At 35.8% G+C, this 15,265-nt stretch overlaps 1 protein-coding gene across 2 annotated transcripts in view; it reads left to right on the top strand.

Moving 5' to 3' along the window:
- Positions 1 to 15,265, top strand: part of CHRM3 (cholinergic receptor muscarinic 3) — a 669,187-nt gene that overhangs the window by 555,852 nt on the left and 98,070 nt on the right. For both annotated transcript variants that reach the window (XM_069064484.1, XM_069064485.1), the window contains one exon: positions 11,663 to 11,773. The gene's annotated coding sequence lies outside the window, so the exon portion shown is untranslated. The remainder of the gene's footprint in view (positions 1 to 11,662; positions 11,774 to 15,265) is intronic.

Here is a 15,265-nt window from a genome sequence, read left to right as displayed (position 1 = left end):
TTAGAGGCTAATTAATACAAGCTTTATGTCTTGAACTGAGGTTTGTAGCATGAAAATATAGCTGAGTTCCTTAGTGTAGATATGACTTATACATTTCTAGGAAAGTAGAAGCATTTCCATTAATTATTGACTGCCACTGGCTTATACTGATGGCAAAATTCCAGGGAAAGAAACCATTTGTTTGGACTTTAAACAGAGGTTAAACAGAAGGCCAACTATTTCACTATTTCAGGAGATTGTACTGTTTCATGAGTTGCAGCCGTACGCTATTACCTGAAGAATATTTGTGTTTAAAAAATGGGTTTAAATTTTAGAGTGAAGCTTGGAATCATTGGAAGCATAGAGTAAATACCTTTTTTCTTATTTATTGCAAAATTAGTCATCAACAAATATAGACATTTCTAGATGTAAAGAACAAGGAAGAAGGGATTGTATAAGGAATTATAACTTTTTAAAGTTTAAGAAATATATATTTCTGTCCCTTTCTGCATTTTTTTCTTTGATATTTTTTCCCCTTCTCCTCCTCCCCATGCCCTAAAAATGGCTACCAACACACACACAGACACACACACACACACATATGTATGTAAAGTTATTCTTTACATACTTCTATTTATCAGTTCTTTTCTCTGGATGAAGATAGCATATTTCTTCATCTATCCTTTATAGTCAATTTGGGTATTTATAATAATCAAAATAAATTATACACTCAGAGTCATTCTTAAAACAATATTGCTGTTACTGTCTACAGTGTTCTATTCATTCCACTCTTCATTATTTTGTAAGTCTTTCCATGTTTTTCTAAAACCATTGAGCTCATTTCTTATAGCATAGTAGTATTCCATCATAATCATAAACCTCAACTTCTGATCTTTTAAAAAATGTTTTATTGATTTTTCATGTTTATCATTAGCCATTAACCCACTTCCTTAATCATTCTAGAGTAGAACACTTCACTTCTAATAAAACCACAAAATAAATGGAGTGGAGCAAAATAAATCAACCTATTGGGCATGGTTAAGAATGGATTATCTCATTGTATTCTCTAGTTTATCACCTCTCTGCCCAGAGATGTGAGATATATTCAAGCTTTTGAAATCAGAAATGGATGGATTGATGGATAGATAGATTGATAGACAAATAGGTAAATTATTTATTAGTTGATTCCTATGTGCCAGGAACTGTGGTAAGCACTAGGGATAAAAAAAATAAGGAAGAAAGTTCATCCCTGATCTCACCATGCTTAAAGATTAATGAGGGAAGTTTACATATAAAGGGGTGCTGAAAATTGTGGATGATATGGGGGTATAGTGAAAAGATGACAAGGAAATGCCATGGTGGTTTGGGCCCTGGAAAGAAAAGGTTAAAACTGACTTATAAGATCCAAGGGACCGAGGGATTAACGTTCAAATGTCTAGTGTGGTGGAAATGGTTAGAGAGTAGAGACATAGTGAGATGACAGCCAGGAAATCATGATTATGATAACTTTGATAACTTGCTCAGAAAGCTGAAGTCTTTCAAAGTTGTTTCCCCTTAGATTATTATTGTGATTAGTGTGTAAACTCTTTTTTCTACTTATTTCATTTTATAACAGTTTGTCTACATCCTTCAGTATTTATCTAAATCTACCATATCCATCATTTATTATTGTGCAATAAAATACTATTGCATTCATGTAACAAGTGTATTCAACTCTTCCATAATGACTACTTTGTTTTTAGTTCTTATCTACAATAAAATTTGCTACTAAAATATTGCTTTACACACATATATGTATGTATAACATGTGATGTTATATGTTACAATATATTGTATGCAACACATAATACAGTATATCTACTACAATCATATCCCTATTATCCTTACCAAGTTTCTCACACTCTATGCCAGCTAGTATTGATCAAGTAAATTATCCCATATTTGTATTTTCAATGAGCAGTCAAGTAGCATTTAATAATTACCTACTAGATGACAGATACTGTGAGAAGCACTAAAGATAACAGAGAAAGGTTCTGCCCAGCTTCTCTAATGCAATCCAGCTAATTCTTTTCCTTCTATTTAAATCTCTGCCCAGAGAATTATTCATCTGTAGTGTTTGACCAAGATATATGTCCTGATGGACCAAATGAATGAGTTGTTCATCCAACTTCACATCACACATTCTCCAAAGAATTAAAATTATGCATCACCTAAAAGAAAATGGAAAATCTACAATGTACATAAATAAGTTTCAGCATATTCCCGATGATGAATTCAATGAAAAAGCACTGAGAGACAAGAGAAAGAAAGTATCTAATTAAATTCGCACTCCCATTTTGTGTGCCAGAGAATCAGATTTTGGAAGCTGGCAGACAACTATAGATAGCCAATTCAGTGACCACAGAACTAAAACTATTAATATCAAGACCCTGACTGAGACCAGTTTAATGGCAGTAGGGAGTCAAAAAGTGTGGCAAATGTCCTATTTTTATTGGAGAACCAGGAGCAAACTGTAAAAGCATTTTAAGAATTCTAAGAACCCAACTCCAAGCAAAGTATCTTGCATATAGATGTGCTTGATAAATATTTATAGAAATGGAGTTTGTTGAGTAATCTGTGGCCTTTCATCGTTCATCACTGTTCCTTGTAATGATGCTTCATACTAAATCCTCTTTAAATACCTGGGTAAATGTTGCATTGTTACTAAGCAGGTAAGGGATATAGATATTGTATATACCATGATACATTGTATATTATATTAATATATTATATCAAATATTTTAAAATCCTGTGGTCTTTTTCTCACATAGTATGTGGGATATGATGACCTTGGTAAAAAAGAAGAAATGATTGCATCTTGAATATTGAAGGTGATTCCAATGACTTGAGTCCTAGTCTTAGTCAGAAGGCAGAAGGTGAGAAGGGTTTATGTAAGCAAAAGTATGGAGGAAAATAGGAAAGAAAATAGTAGGAGTCAACAGGATCAATCTAAATTATTCATTAGAAAACCTGTGAAATAAATTCTCAAGTATATAGCATTTGATGACAGGGGAGTTTTTGCTTTAAAAAAAAAAAAAGATGATCATGAACAAATTAGAGACCTCTGAGAGTATAAAAAATGTGGGTAAAATAGGAGGTAATAAATATTTTGAGGGGAAATTGAGAGAGGTGCCACTTCTCAAAAAAGGGAAGGCATTCAGCAGTGGTTCGGCAATTTATTTTTCTCAAGGCCAGCACTAAACATAAGTTAGAGAGATGGTCTTGGGTGGAACTCACAAGTTTTGTTGGCAAAGTCTGTTGATGAGAAAGACAAAAAGCAGCATATGGAGAAATACAAAAATATATACTCCCTAGATACACTGCCTCTTCAGATGTCAAGAAAAAACCTGGAGTGAGCACAATAAGTGTGGCATGCTGAAAAGTTAAGAATTCAAGACCCACCCACAGAGCCAAACATGAAATATTAGGCAAGTTTCTTCCCCACCTCCTGCAGATTTATTTTCTTCCACTGTTTCATTGGAAGGTAATGCTGCCTCTAAAAAGGTAACTTATAATTGTCCTCAGTTGCTTCATTATTTGATAAAGATATCAAAATGTAAAATGGTAGGAATAGGAAGTTAGGAAACAGGAGCTTGAATTGAGAATTGACATTCCTACTAATGAGAGGAAGCAGAGTGAAAAGAGCATTCATTATATTTGGAGTAGGAGTTCTCAACCGGTTTTTGTATCGCGAGCACCTTTGACAGTCTGTGGACCCCTTTTCAAGAAAATATCACTGAATGTATAAAGCACATATATAAAAGCACAGAGGAAACTATACTAAAATAAAGTTATCAAAATAATATTTTTTAAAAAGTTCGCAGATCCCAGGTTAAGAAAATATAATTTAGCTTTTAAAAGTTTAGGTTGGAATCCAAGCTTCTCTTCTCACTAAGTAACTCACAAGTCAGTTCACATCTCTAAGTCTCATTTTCCTTATCTATAAAAATAGAAAAACACTACTTGCATTACTAACTTTAGTTATTATGAATTTAAAATCATGTACATGAAAGTAGAAGTCTGTGGTGGCAGAACCAGATTCAAGTCCTGGTCTTCAGATTCGTGTTTATTCTCCTACACTGCCTTGCCTTGCATCAGAGTACTTCCTTCCTTTCATAAAGCAAATTGACTGAAATTTTCAGGGCTTTGTTTTTTGTTTCTGAGTATTCAGGAGCTGCTTCCTCACCAATAAAATGGTTTGAGGTCTGTTGCTATCTCCCTCATGAATCTACTTTCAGGTCAAAAACTTGTCTAAGGTTAGAGAAGACTGTATCCTACTTGAGGATCTTGGGATTGTACATAGACTAGGAGGGACCTCAAAAGCCATTAAGTCCAACTCCCTTATTTTAATGAGGAGGAAATCTTCCTTCCTCCTTGATCATTTGCCCAAAATACAGGAAAGGGTAAGTATCAAGGCCTCTGATTCCAGAGTCAGCATTCTTTCCCCTGTACCCAAGGTTTTACTAGAGATACTTGACTTCAAAGATCTGTGATTTCTTCTAAGTGGGTGTTTCTTTTATCCATGTAAATAGCAAAATCCTTATAGGTAGAGTTGATAAAAATTCTTTGGCTAAAATTTCATTACAGTAAGGCTGGTATCTGGCATTTAGTGTTTCCAAACCTAGCTAGCATCATCTTTTGGTAATAGTTAATACAGTATTTTGTTAGAACCATACTTAAAGCCTTTCCAGTGTGATAGGACCTTCTCAGCTCATGCTTGACTAGAATGGCATTTGAGAGCAGAGGGTTACCTTTGTCTCATGATGAGATATTAGAGGAAAGAATATAATGAAGACTTAACATATTAAAAAATAAAAATTCATGTTAAAGATCTTAATGTAGTATGATGTCTAAGACAAGGCAGACTTTTGAGCTTGTTGTACTCTAATCTAGTTATGCTGTATCTGGAGCATTTGTTATTGAGCACGAAATTTTAGCAAGAAAATTAACAAATGAGTACTCACAAAGGAGGGACCAGGCTATTGAGAAGATTAGAGACCACACCATTTGAAGAAGGAAGTGAGTGGAGATTTAGGTGGCATTTGGTTGCTTCCTTTAAGTATTTGAGGGGCCATCAAGTACAAAAGAGCTTCAAGCTGTTCTGCTTGGCCCCAGTAACCAGAATGTAGGAGACATGAGGGGAAGTTATACTGAAGGCAGACTCAGGTTCAATGTATGTAGGGAAAAAAATAAGAATTGGATATGTCTAAAAGTAAAGAACTTTCCATTCCTGACAACAAGTTTTTAACTGAAGGTTATAACCTCCAATTAGATGGGGCATCATTATAGATGTGATTCTTGCTTGCAAAAATGATCTATAAAGGTCCTTCCAGCTCTAAGACTGTTACTTCTTATGCCATTTTCCTCAGTAAATGTTTTTTTTCTAAAAAATAGCCCTGCTCCTTAGTGAAAAATATTTCACCCATTTCTGCATTTAAATGAATTCAGTTTTTTTTTTCCTTCCCAAACCTTTCTACAAAAGGATACCAGTGCCAGAGGCAAGGAGTTTTAGTTTCCCTTAAAGCCTCATGCCCCCAGGCAATTAGAGGCCTAGACATAGATTGTCTACAACCAAGAATTGTATTTTGAGGTGGCCTTTTATCTCTCAATAGCAGGGTGACATTCAAAAGAGGACCTTTGATTCCAGCATTTCCAAATGGAATCCCTATAAATGAAATATGACATGGTTTTCGCAAGTCTCAGATGCAGAATCTTGGCACATTTTGATATGCTTATAAGAAAATAAGAAAATCTGGGGAGGTAATGTAGGTAGGCTGCCTGATATTGACAAAGGGGGACAGAGTGTGTCCCTGTACTATAGGTGTTCCAACACTTCTACAAAGAGTGTCCCCACCTCCCACTGTTCTGAAACAATCAGATTTTTGTTTGGAGTTTCCTCAAGCCTGATCTCAGAACATTTAGTACCAACTTACTGAGGAGGCGGAAAAAATTCCCCTACTTGTTTGGCTAGGAGATTTCCAGAATTGTCTCTCTTTGGAGAATTAAAAGACTGTGTGTGTGGGGTGAAGAGTTATGTGCCTTCTATTAAATAAGAACATTTAGCAAGTGTACATATGGCAATTAATTGTTCTACCCTGCTTCAAAAGTTTCTTTTCTTCACATCACTAAAGACAGCACAATATGATTCAGTTCAGTTCAACCAACATTTTTAGTGCTTACTGTATGCTGAGCTGTGTGCTTGGGTGTTGTAGTTGTGACTGTTCAGTCATTTGGTCATGTCTGACCCTTCATAATGGGGTCACCTTGCCAAAGATACTGGAGTGATTTGTCATGTCCTTCTCCAGTTCATTCCATAGTTAAGAAACTGAGGCGAATAAGATTAAATGACTTGCCCAGGGTCACACAGCTACTAAGTGTCTGAGTCTAGATTTGAACTTGGGTCTTTCTGATTCCAAGTCTAGCACCATATCTACTGTGCCATTCAGCTGCCCCCAGTAGGTGCTTAATAATTTTTTTATTTACTGATTAGGATTGATAGGGAAAGGAAGAGAATGGAAGGGAAGGGCACAAGCATACATATAAAATCTACTATGTGGTAGGCACTGTGATAAGCACTTTTTAACAATATTATCTCATTTGATCCTCACAACATATCTGGGAGATGCACGCTATTATTAACACCAGTTTGCCGATGATAAAACTGAAGCAGAGGTTCAGTAATTTGACCAGTGCCACACGGTTGGTCCATTTCTGAGTTATTTAAATTCAGGTGTTCCTGGCTTTAAGTCCACCACTTTTGTCCATCATGTCACGTAGTTGCTTTTGTTTAGAAGTAAAATCTTTATCCGGCCTCAGACACTTAACACACACACACACACATACATACAAAGTGTGACCTTGGGCAAGTCACTTACCCCCAATTACCCTCCAAAAAAAAGGAGTAAAATATTTGGTAACTATGTTGGAAGAAAGAATAAAGAAAGGACAAAGATTATATAGAATTTGATCAGGATGGGGGAAGGGTTGACGGGGGTGTGGGGGGGAAGGGAGGAGAGTGTGAAAGATAGAGGGAGAGAGAGAGCAGAGAGAAAGAAGAGAGGAGAGAGAGGGAGAGAGAGAAAGAGAATTTCTCTCTATGTGCATGTATTAGAAACCCTACTCTTTGCATAAACATTATTATAGCAAAGCACTTTAATTTGCTCCATGGATAACAAAACATGCAACTAAAAGGGTAAAGACAATGTGTTTTCTTTATTTTGTCAGACATTAGCTCAAACCAATAGATTTCTAAATCATGTTGAAATTTTCCTAGGAACACTGATCCCTGAGGGTAGACATTTGTATTAGCATTCTGTACATGGTCTGTTACTTGTATGTAATGCCTGCATTTACTAAAAGGCCATTACATTGATGTCTCAGCTGTCATGCTCAATTTCTATGCATAGCCCTTATGGAAATGAGCAAAAGAATCTACTTTTTCTGGCTATGGTCTTGAACAGAACTTATCATAGAAATTGATCAAGAAAAATCATTTCAGAAGAAACTTCCATTAACATACAATATGTGTTTTCACCATTTTAATGTCAGCCTTCATGATTTATGGAGGAAACCGTGCTTATCCAAGGGTTAGCCAAGAACCAATTATGTCTTGTCCTATTCTTGTTCTTCACTTCTAAGTTTCTCAAACTGAGGAAACACATGTCATGCCTTATGAATGGCAGATGAAAATAGGATCCTATAACTGCCCATGAAGTAACCCTGTTATCTCTGGATTTTAGGGTTTTTATTTTGTGATAATTTATAGAAACCTCTTTTTTTTTAATTTCATAAATATCATGTGGCTAAAGAAGCAAGGAAATTAAACTTTTCATTTTCAGAACTCAAAATATCTTCTTGCATAAAGAGTGATAAACCACTGTCCCAAGAATTTTATTTTTTTTTTTTTGCTTTTTATTTGAAGGGGGAAGGGCAGGGAAATTGGCATTAAGTGACTTGCCCAAGGTCACACAGCTAGCAAGTGCTAAGTGTCTGAAGCCAGATTTGAACTCAGGTCTTCCTGACTCGAGGGTGGGTGCTCTGTTTCAGTCTGCCACCTAGCCACCCCAACTGTCCCAAGAATTTTAATGTGGGATACTTTCATATTTATAGCATTTTCTCATGTATAAATGTATCTTTTGTTGCCCTCTTTGCCATATGACCATTCCAGCCCCTTCTCTTCAAAATACTCTGCAATCCCAGTTTCTTCATCTAGAAAATTATAAGTTTGAACTAGATAATTTTTAAGTTGTTGATCCCTATCAGTTCTAACATCTTATAAGTCTTTGGACACAGCCAGTCTATGAGTACAATATGAATTTACATTACTGAGTGGTTGGAAAATTCCTATTGTACCACCTGATGTACTGCTAGATTGTATTATATTTCTATGTGTAGAAAGGGTTCTCTCAACTAGCCAGGTTTTCTTATATCTCTTGAATGTTTTCCCAACAGATTCAGATAAGTAATGTGTGCTATATTTATAATATTACCATTTCTTAAAATGCTAAAGGAAATTTTTATCAGGCTTTTATCCTTTTGGGATTGAAACAACTAAAAATAATAAATACTCAGGTAATATTGTTCCCATTTAAACAACCAAAAAAGCAAACTTCAGATGTTGTAAAGATAATTAACAAAATAATTACAATAAAGCTCTCTGGCCACTGTTATTTCATTTTAAATTTCATCTTATTTAAACTCAACAAATGATTAATGAAGCCTTACTCTGTGCTAGTTGTGGGGGGAGATGCAAAGGGGAAATCTCTCCCTCAGGGTTCCAGGGGTTTGAGTATCAAATCTCTTTGAGTTTGAGCATTCCCTATTGCTTCTACCTCAAGCTTCCACTTTTTCTCTACTGTCAGCAGCAATTAAAATATTTCCCTGTTCCATTACGTTGTGTTACAAAAGAATGTTCCCTTTGCAAGTGTGGGAAGGAAGGAAGGCAGGCAGGCTGCTCTAGAGATACAGTCTTCCTATTTCCTATGGTCCCTGGTGAGACTGAGATCAGACTTAATACAGGTTCTAGATAGCATTGATTCCACCAAGTTCACAGACAAATATGGCATAGCTAAAAGAGTTTCTATCTCAGCTACTATTGCATTGGGTTCCAAAGATTGTTTCTCGGGACTTTGATGATGGACTGGCTGGCCAAAAAACTCAGCATGAACTTCACTCCCAGAACCCTGGTAGCTTTCTCTCCTGACTTTTTGAATCTCGCAAGATTACTGCCATCTCTAATTTTTTTTCACTTAAAGCAGGAAGAATAGATACAACAGCAACGGAAGCAACAGTAGGACTATACATTTATGAACCATATTATGACAGCCCTGCTGAAAACAGATTATTGCTTCTCTCCCTGCTGAATGCAGATTCCTTGACTCCTCATGAGAACACATTAGTCAGGAAAAAGTCAGACTAAGGAATAGTCCCTTGCTGATTAGTGCCTTTTGTATTCACCGCAGTTTCAGCTCCATTCTTGATCCAAAAGGCTCCTCTTTACCTTGTGGATAGTAGACCAGAACCATGAAATGTATGTGCATGCTCCTGGTTCCACATGGAGAATGCCTCAGAAGGGTACTCTCTGCATGCTCATAAAGACTAGATTTGCTGACAACTCTCCTATTATATGCTGTTTCGTTGTACCTGTGATCTCATCAATGTGGATGCTGCCTCCACTACTACAGAGTCCTTCCAACATGTTTCAACCTGAAAAACCCTGGTTTATATCCTTCCCATAAATCTTCCAAAAATACTAGAGGTCTACCTATACAAAGCCATTAAAGTATAATGTAATAAATGCATTCATCAAGGTATAAAACAGAATTCTATGAATTCTGAGAAGACAATTGTTCTTGTGTGAGTGAGTAGCAAAGGGAAAATATTGATTTACTCTTTTTAAATGGTAGACAATAAAAGGAAGCCAAGATGGAATGGTCCCTTGAAGAGGTAAAAGTGGCAAGTTAAGGAATTTCAGAAATGGAAAAACCTAAATGTTTGGAGGCAGACAGGAAAGATACAGGGAAGGAGATAAATTGAAGATGAAGAAGGGAGGGGGTGGTGAGCAATAACTGATGCAGAAAAATCCTTAAGGAAGCAGGAGGAAAAATAGCATAAATGGCAGGGGCAGATGAATTATTTCTGGGGAAGAGAAAGGTTCCTTGTTGTTTGTTTTACTAAGACAGAAAAGACAAAAAGAATGAGTGAATCATAGGAATGTTTTAAAGAAAGTATGTTAAAGTTGAAAGGATAGTGGATTTGATTTCATTTTCTGACTTTGTTACTCATTACGCATGTGAGCTAGGATAAGTCATTTAAACTCACTAGGTCACCTAAAGAGGTGGGTGTTGGATTATCTCTAAGGTTCTTTTTGCCTTTGAAACCTACAATCCTATGAAATGTTGAGAAGGAGAATAGAAAATAGTTTAGTTTGGAAGACTTTATTGATGATTTGGGGGCTACAAGTACTTAATATTAGGAATGGTCATTGTGGGGAATGTGGCAGGGGTTTGATCAGAGAGGAATGACTGAATTACTGAGGTATTGGTAAGGTCAAATAGCATGAATTTGTAGCAGATAAATCAGCATGATTTCATCATTTTCCTCAGGATAGGGGCATTGGTTTCAGAATTGATAAGGCATGTATGTTAGAAGTTGAGGGGAGGACAAGGTGGGGACAGAGAATAGAGGGGGATAGTGAGGACATCATTAAAATGGCCAATCATACCCATACATCCAGGATGGGTAGGAAGACAGTTGAACTCAGAGAGAGAAAAGAAAGCAGTCAAGGAAGAGTAGACTGGGATGACGGCAAATCTGTTGTCCAGACTTGAAGGAATGAATTATGTCGAGGGAAAGGAGTTTTTCATCATAGAAGAATTTTACAGATTAAGGGAAAAGTATAGTATATGTGTAAATTGTAATCCCTGTGTTAATCATGAAACATGAGATTTACTTAGAAATGTGTTTCACATCAGTCAATCAGAATTAACTGTAATCTGCAAAAGATCTTCCATGTAGTGGCTAATTTTCAAAAATTCTATATGTAAGTAAGTAAGATTTGTATTGTTTTAACAAAAAGGTTCTCCCATGCATCTTTTGAGGTGTTTGTAGATAATAAATATGAATTTTTTGTTTCTAACCAACCCATTTAAAATTTTGGTTTTTTAACCTCACTTGCGGTGATACTGATGAAGGAAATTGGATTCATATATTCATCTATGTTGAGTTTTATCACCTTTTACTTCCCCTTATGTTCCTGTCCAAAAAGGAGTATTTGTTGTGACCCAAACATGTCATTCACATTCCCATTGTCCCTTTTCTCATATTATTCCCTCCACCTGCATTGCCCTTGACTTCTAGACTTCACCTCTTAAAATTCAAGGTGCAACTGGAATTCTGTCTCCTTTATAAAACTTTGTCAGGTTCCTCCAAGCCAGAAGCATTCTTGTCCTCCCCCATAAATATTTGTCAAATGAATAAAATGAATGAATGAATCAGTACACGGACTTATGTCCTCCCTCCCACCCTTCTTTGAGCTTAAACAATCTGCCAGTTATAATCATAATAAACTTTGAAATCATTGCCTTGATTACATGAACAGAATGAGGAGAATGAGGTAGATTATTGCCTTTTTTATTTCTTCCAGGTGGTGTGTTCTCAGTGCCTGTGTCTGAGTCATATCATTGATCTTTCATTTATTTTCTCTGATCCTCACCATCCATCTCCAACAAGAGCAAAGGAGGAAAGATCAAAGAAGGTTAATATTAGTGTGCATGCTATTTGCTAATAGAAATTAAGTTGCTTTCACAAACCTTTTTATTCCCCGGATCCATTGCATAAATGCTTTAACATAAAGCTAGAAATCTGTCAGATATGGATGTCGTTTGAAATGGGTGATACATGATGATAAAACAGTTCAAGATGATTCTATGAAAGAAGCAGTATTACATATAGTGCATTAAATAATGAAATTGGAGCTAAGTCATCTGAACTGGTATGTTCTGGAATTGTCTCTTACTAGCAGTGGGGTCTCAGGGAAATTAATAATAATTAGTAATAATAACGCATGTCTATATAGCATGTGGTGATTTACAAATTGATCCTGAATGCATCTTCTCATTTGATCTTTACAACAACTCTGTGGGGGAAGTAGTGCAAGTATTGTTATATACCCGTTTTGTGGGTAGGGAATCTGAGATTTGGAGAGGAAGTGATTTTTCCAAGGTCACATGGTTAGTAAGTGGTTGAACTTGGACTTGAACTCTTGTTCCTCTGACTCAGTCATTCATTGCAAACATTTGTTAATCTTTTGCTAGGTGCTGCAAACATAAGGTGCATTCCCTGCCTTCATAGAATATACGTTCTACTGATTTTGTTTAGTGTTTTTTTCTGTCCCCCTCCCCCTGCACCCCCCCCCAAAAGCTGTACCTTATGCTGAGATTCAGTTTCTTCATATGTATAGTGAGGATAAGAATATTTGCTTAACCTGCCTCACAGGGCTGTTATATATATAAAATGAGGTAATGGAATTAAAGAATTTGGCAACTCCAAAGCACTATAAAACTAAACCTTCATTATAGTTCACACTGTCTTACCATAGAGTTACTTCTGACTCCTGTTAGGAGTCCCATTTAGTATTTATACCTTATACCACATTCTACTCTATGGTAAAAAGTTGTATATTAAGACTGATAAATCCACTTGCTCTTGTGTTTCCTTGCTCCTTCCATTTTAAATAGAGAGCAGACATATCTTCATTTTGCAGGAAAGACAAGTCTGCACAGCAAAGCTGAGAAGTCACTTTTTATCTATATGCAAATGGGTAGAATTCCCTTTACAACCATGAAACACCACTTTGTCAAATGAAATAGAGTTATATTCACTTCCAGGGATGTTTCAAAGTAAATGCTAGAAAGATGCCTATGTGCATGCACATGTGTGTGGGTGTGTATTGCATATATAACATACATATGTATGTGTGTATTATAGATGTGCATGTGTCTATGTTATATGTGAATTTGGGTATATATGTAGATAAATAATCATGTAGATGTTATGCACATATATGAGTATATTTGGTCAGCCATAATTATAGGAGAAAAAAATGTAGATGAGGGCAGGTTTTATTATTGGAATACTTTTTTTTAATGTCATTTTTGGTAGGTGTTTCAAAAGTGTCTTTAAAGTTTTTTAAGGACATTTTAAAATTATATGCCTTGAAGTTCTGTTTTGGAGTCTGCAGGTTTCTTAGCTCTAGCAACAAACGTAAACATTGAGAGTGAAACTCTTGCATTCCAAAGTGGGTCAAGGAATACTAGGTTGTGAGGCCTCTGCTATATCTAATCTGTAAATAGTCTAATGCTTACTTGGCTTTTATAAATAAAAATAAGCCTAGCCTATTTTCTCTCCTTAAAAACAAACACTAATACATAAACAAAAACTACAACCATGTGGATCTTTGGGTAAATGGTGATTGCAAATGTTGCTTCAGAGTCATGTAAATGGCAAGACTCACTTACCTTGTGGTAACTTAGAATTTTAATTCTTTTCTTAGCAAATACATGTTAACTACATAGTGTTAGCTAGTATTCCTGTGATATTTTAAAGATTACAAAAAGCTTTATATGTATTATCTCATACGATCTTGACAACAACCCTGTGAAGTAGGTGTTCTTATTATCCCCATTTTACAGACTTACTGACTTGCCAGGAGCCACTGGAGTTCATAAGTGTCTGACTCAGGATTTGAACGCAGGTCATCCTGATTTCAAGTACATATCTTAATGAACAACCTAACTACCTATGTTGGTTATATATATTTTTACTCCTACTCCTACTCCTACTACTACTACTACTACTACTACTACTACTACTACTACTACTACTACTACTACTACGACTACCACGACTACTACTACTACTACTATTACTACTACTTCTTCCTTTTCCTCTTCCTCCTTCTCCTCCTTCTTCCTGTGATCAATAGAGAGAATATTCTGTATGGAAAATTTCCTGTTGTAGCTTAGCAATTGTTCTGTATTTTATAATCTTAAGGTAGTTGCCCAGGACAGTGAGAGTCAATGTGATTGCCCAAAGCCATATACAGAGAATATGTGTCCAAGGCTTGCGTCCACACACACCTGCATTCAAAAAAAAAAAATGCTACATACATCAAATGATAATAATAAAAAGTGTGGTGAATAAGATCAATGTAAGTAACACCTACAAGCACAAAAAATGTCTGCATATGCAAATGCTAAATAAATACAAAATAAAGCCTTGATAAAAGTCCATAGAGTTAGTTGTCAAGGCTGTATCGGGAGAGAAGCTTTGAGTTAATGAAAGTACCCATAGGAATGTGAAAGGGAGCAGGGAAGTGGGTGATAGAGGGAGAGAAAAGAGTAAGACACCAAGTTATCATCCAGGAGGAATTATTGCCAGAATCAACAGGTAGTTATTATATGGTATAGACATCAGTCCCATGACCAAATAGAGCACTGGAATTGGAATCAGAAAAAACTAGATTCAAATCCTGCTTAACAGACTTAGGCATCATTAACTCTCTCATCTTCAATCTTCTCATCTGTAAAATGGGGATAAAGGCACTTATTTCATGGGGTTAATATAGGAAAACATGATATAATGCATGGGAAGCAAACTTTAAAGTACTATAAAAATGTATTATTATTATGCAGCAAGTCAGTGTCATAAAAGTAGAGAGTTGGACCAAATATTAAAAAAAAACACTTTAAGACTGTTACTTTAGAAGAAGAAAAAAAGAAGGAAGGCGGTGTCATGAGGATATGTGTGTGCATATAAATTTATGTACATGTACATGTGTATGTGTATGTGTGTGTATGGAGAGAGAGCCACAGAGAGAATTTTAAATGGCTTAAAACTGCATTTTTGAAACAACATATATTATATATACTATATAAATATATATTTAGATTTACAAATCTCAAGGGTTTTTTTTAAATTACTATCAGTGTGTAACGGATGGAGGAATAAGGAGAATAAGTAAAATATTTTTGTCTGGCGCCCCATGAATCATTACCAGAAAGGCTAGATATACAATGAATTGAGAATCCATCACTCTTTAGGATGAGTGAGGTAGAATAATTATCACTTTTCCTTTCTTCATATGATTTTTCTTTTAAAAGTCTGTTGTAAAACTAGTTAAATGAGAGAGAGAGAGAGAGAGAGAGAGAGAGAGAGAGAGAGAGAGAGAGAGAGAGAGAGAGAGAGA

Source organism: Petaurus breviceps, unplaced genomic scaffold, assembly GCF_028583685.1.
Source record: "Petaurus breviceps papuanus isolate PSGF00001 unplaced genomic scaffold, PetGlider_PUasm1.0 90633, whole genome shotgun sequence".
Lineage (NCBI taxonomy): Eukaryota > Metazoa > Chordata > Mammalia > Diprotodontia > Petauridae > Petaurus > Petaurus breviceps.
This window is presented reverse-complemented; position numbering and strand designations above follow the sequence as displayed.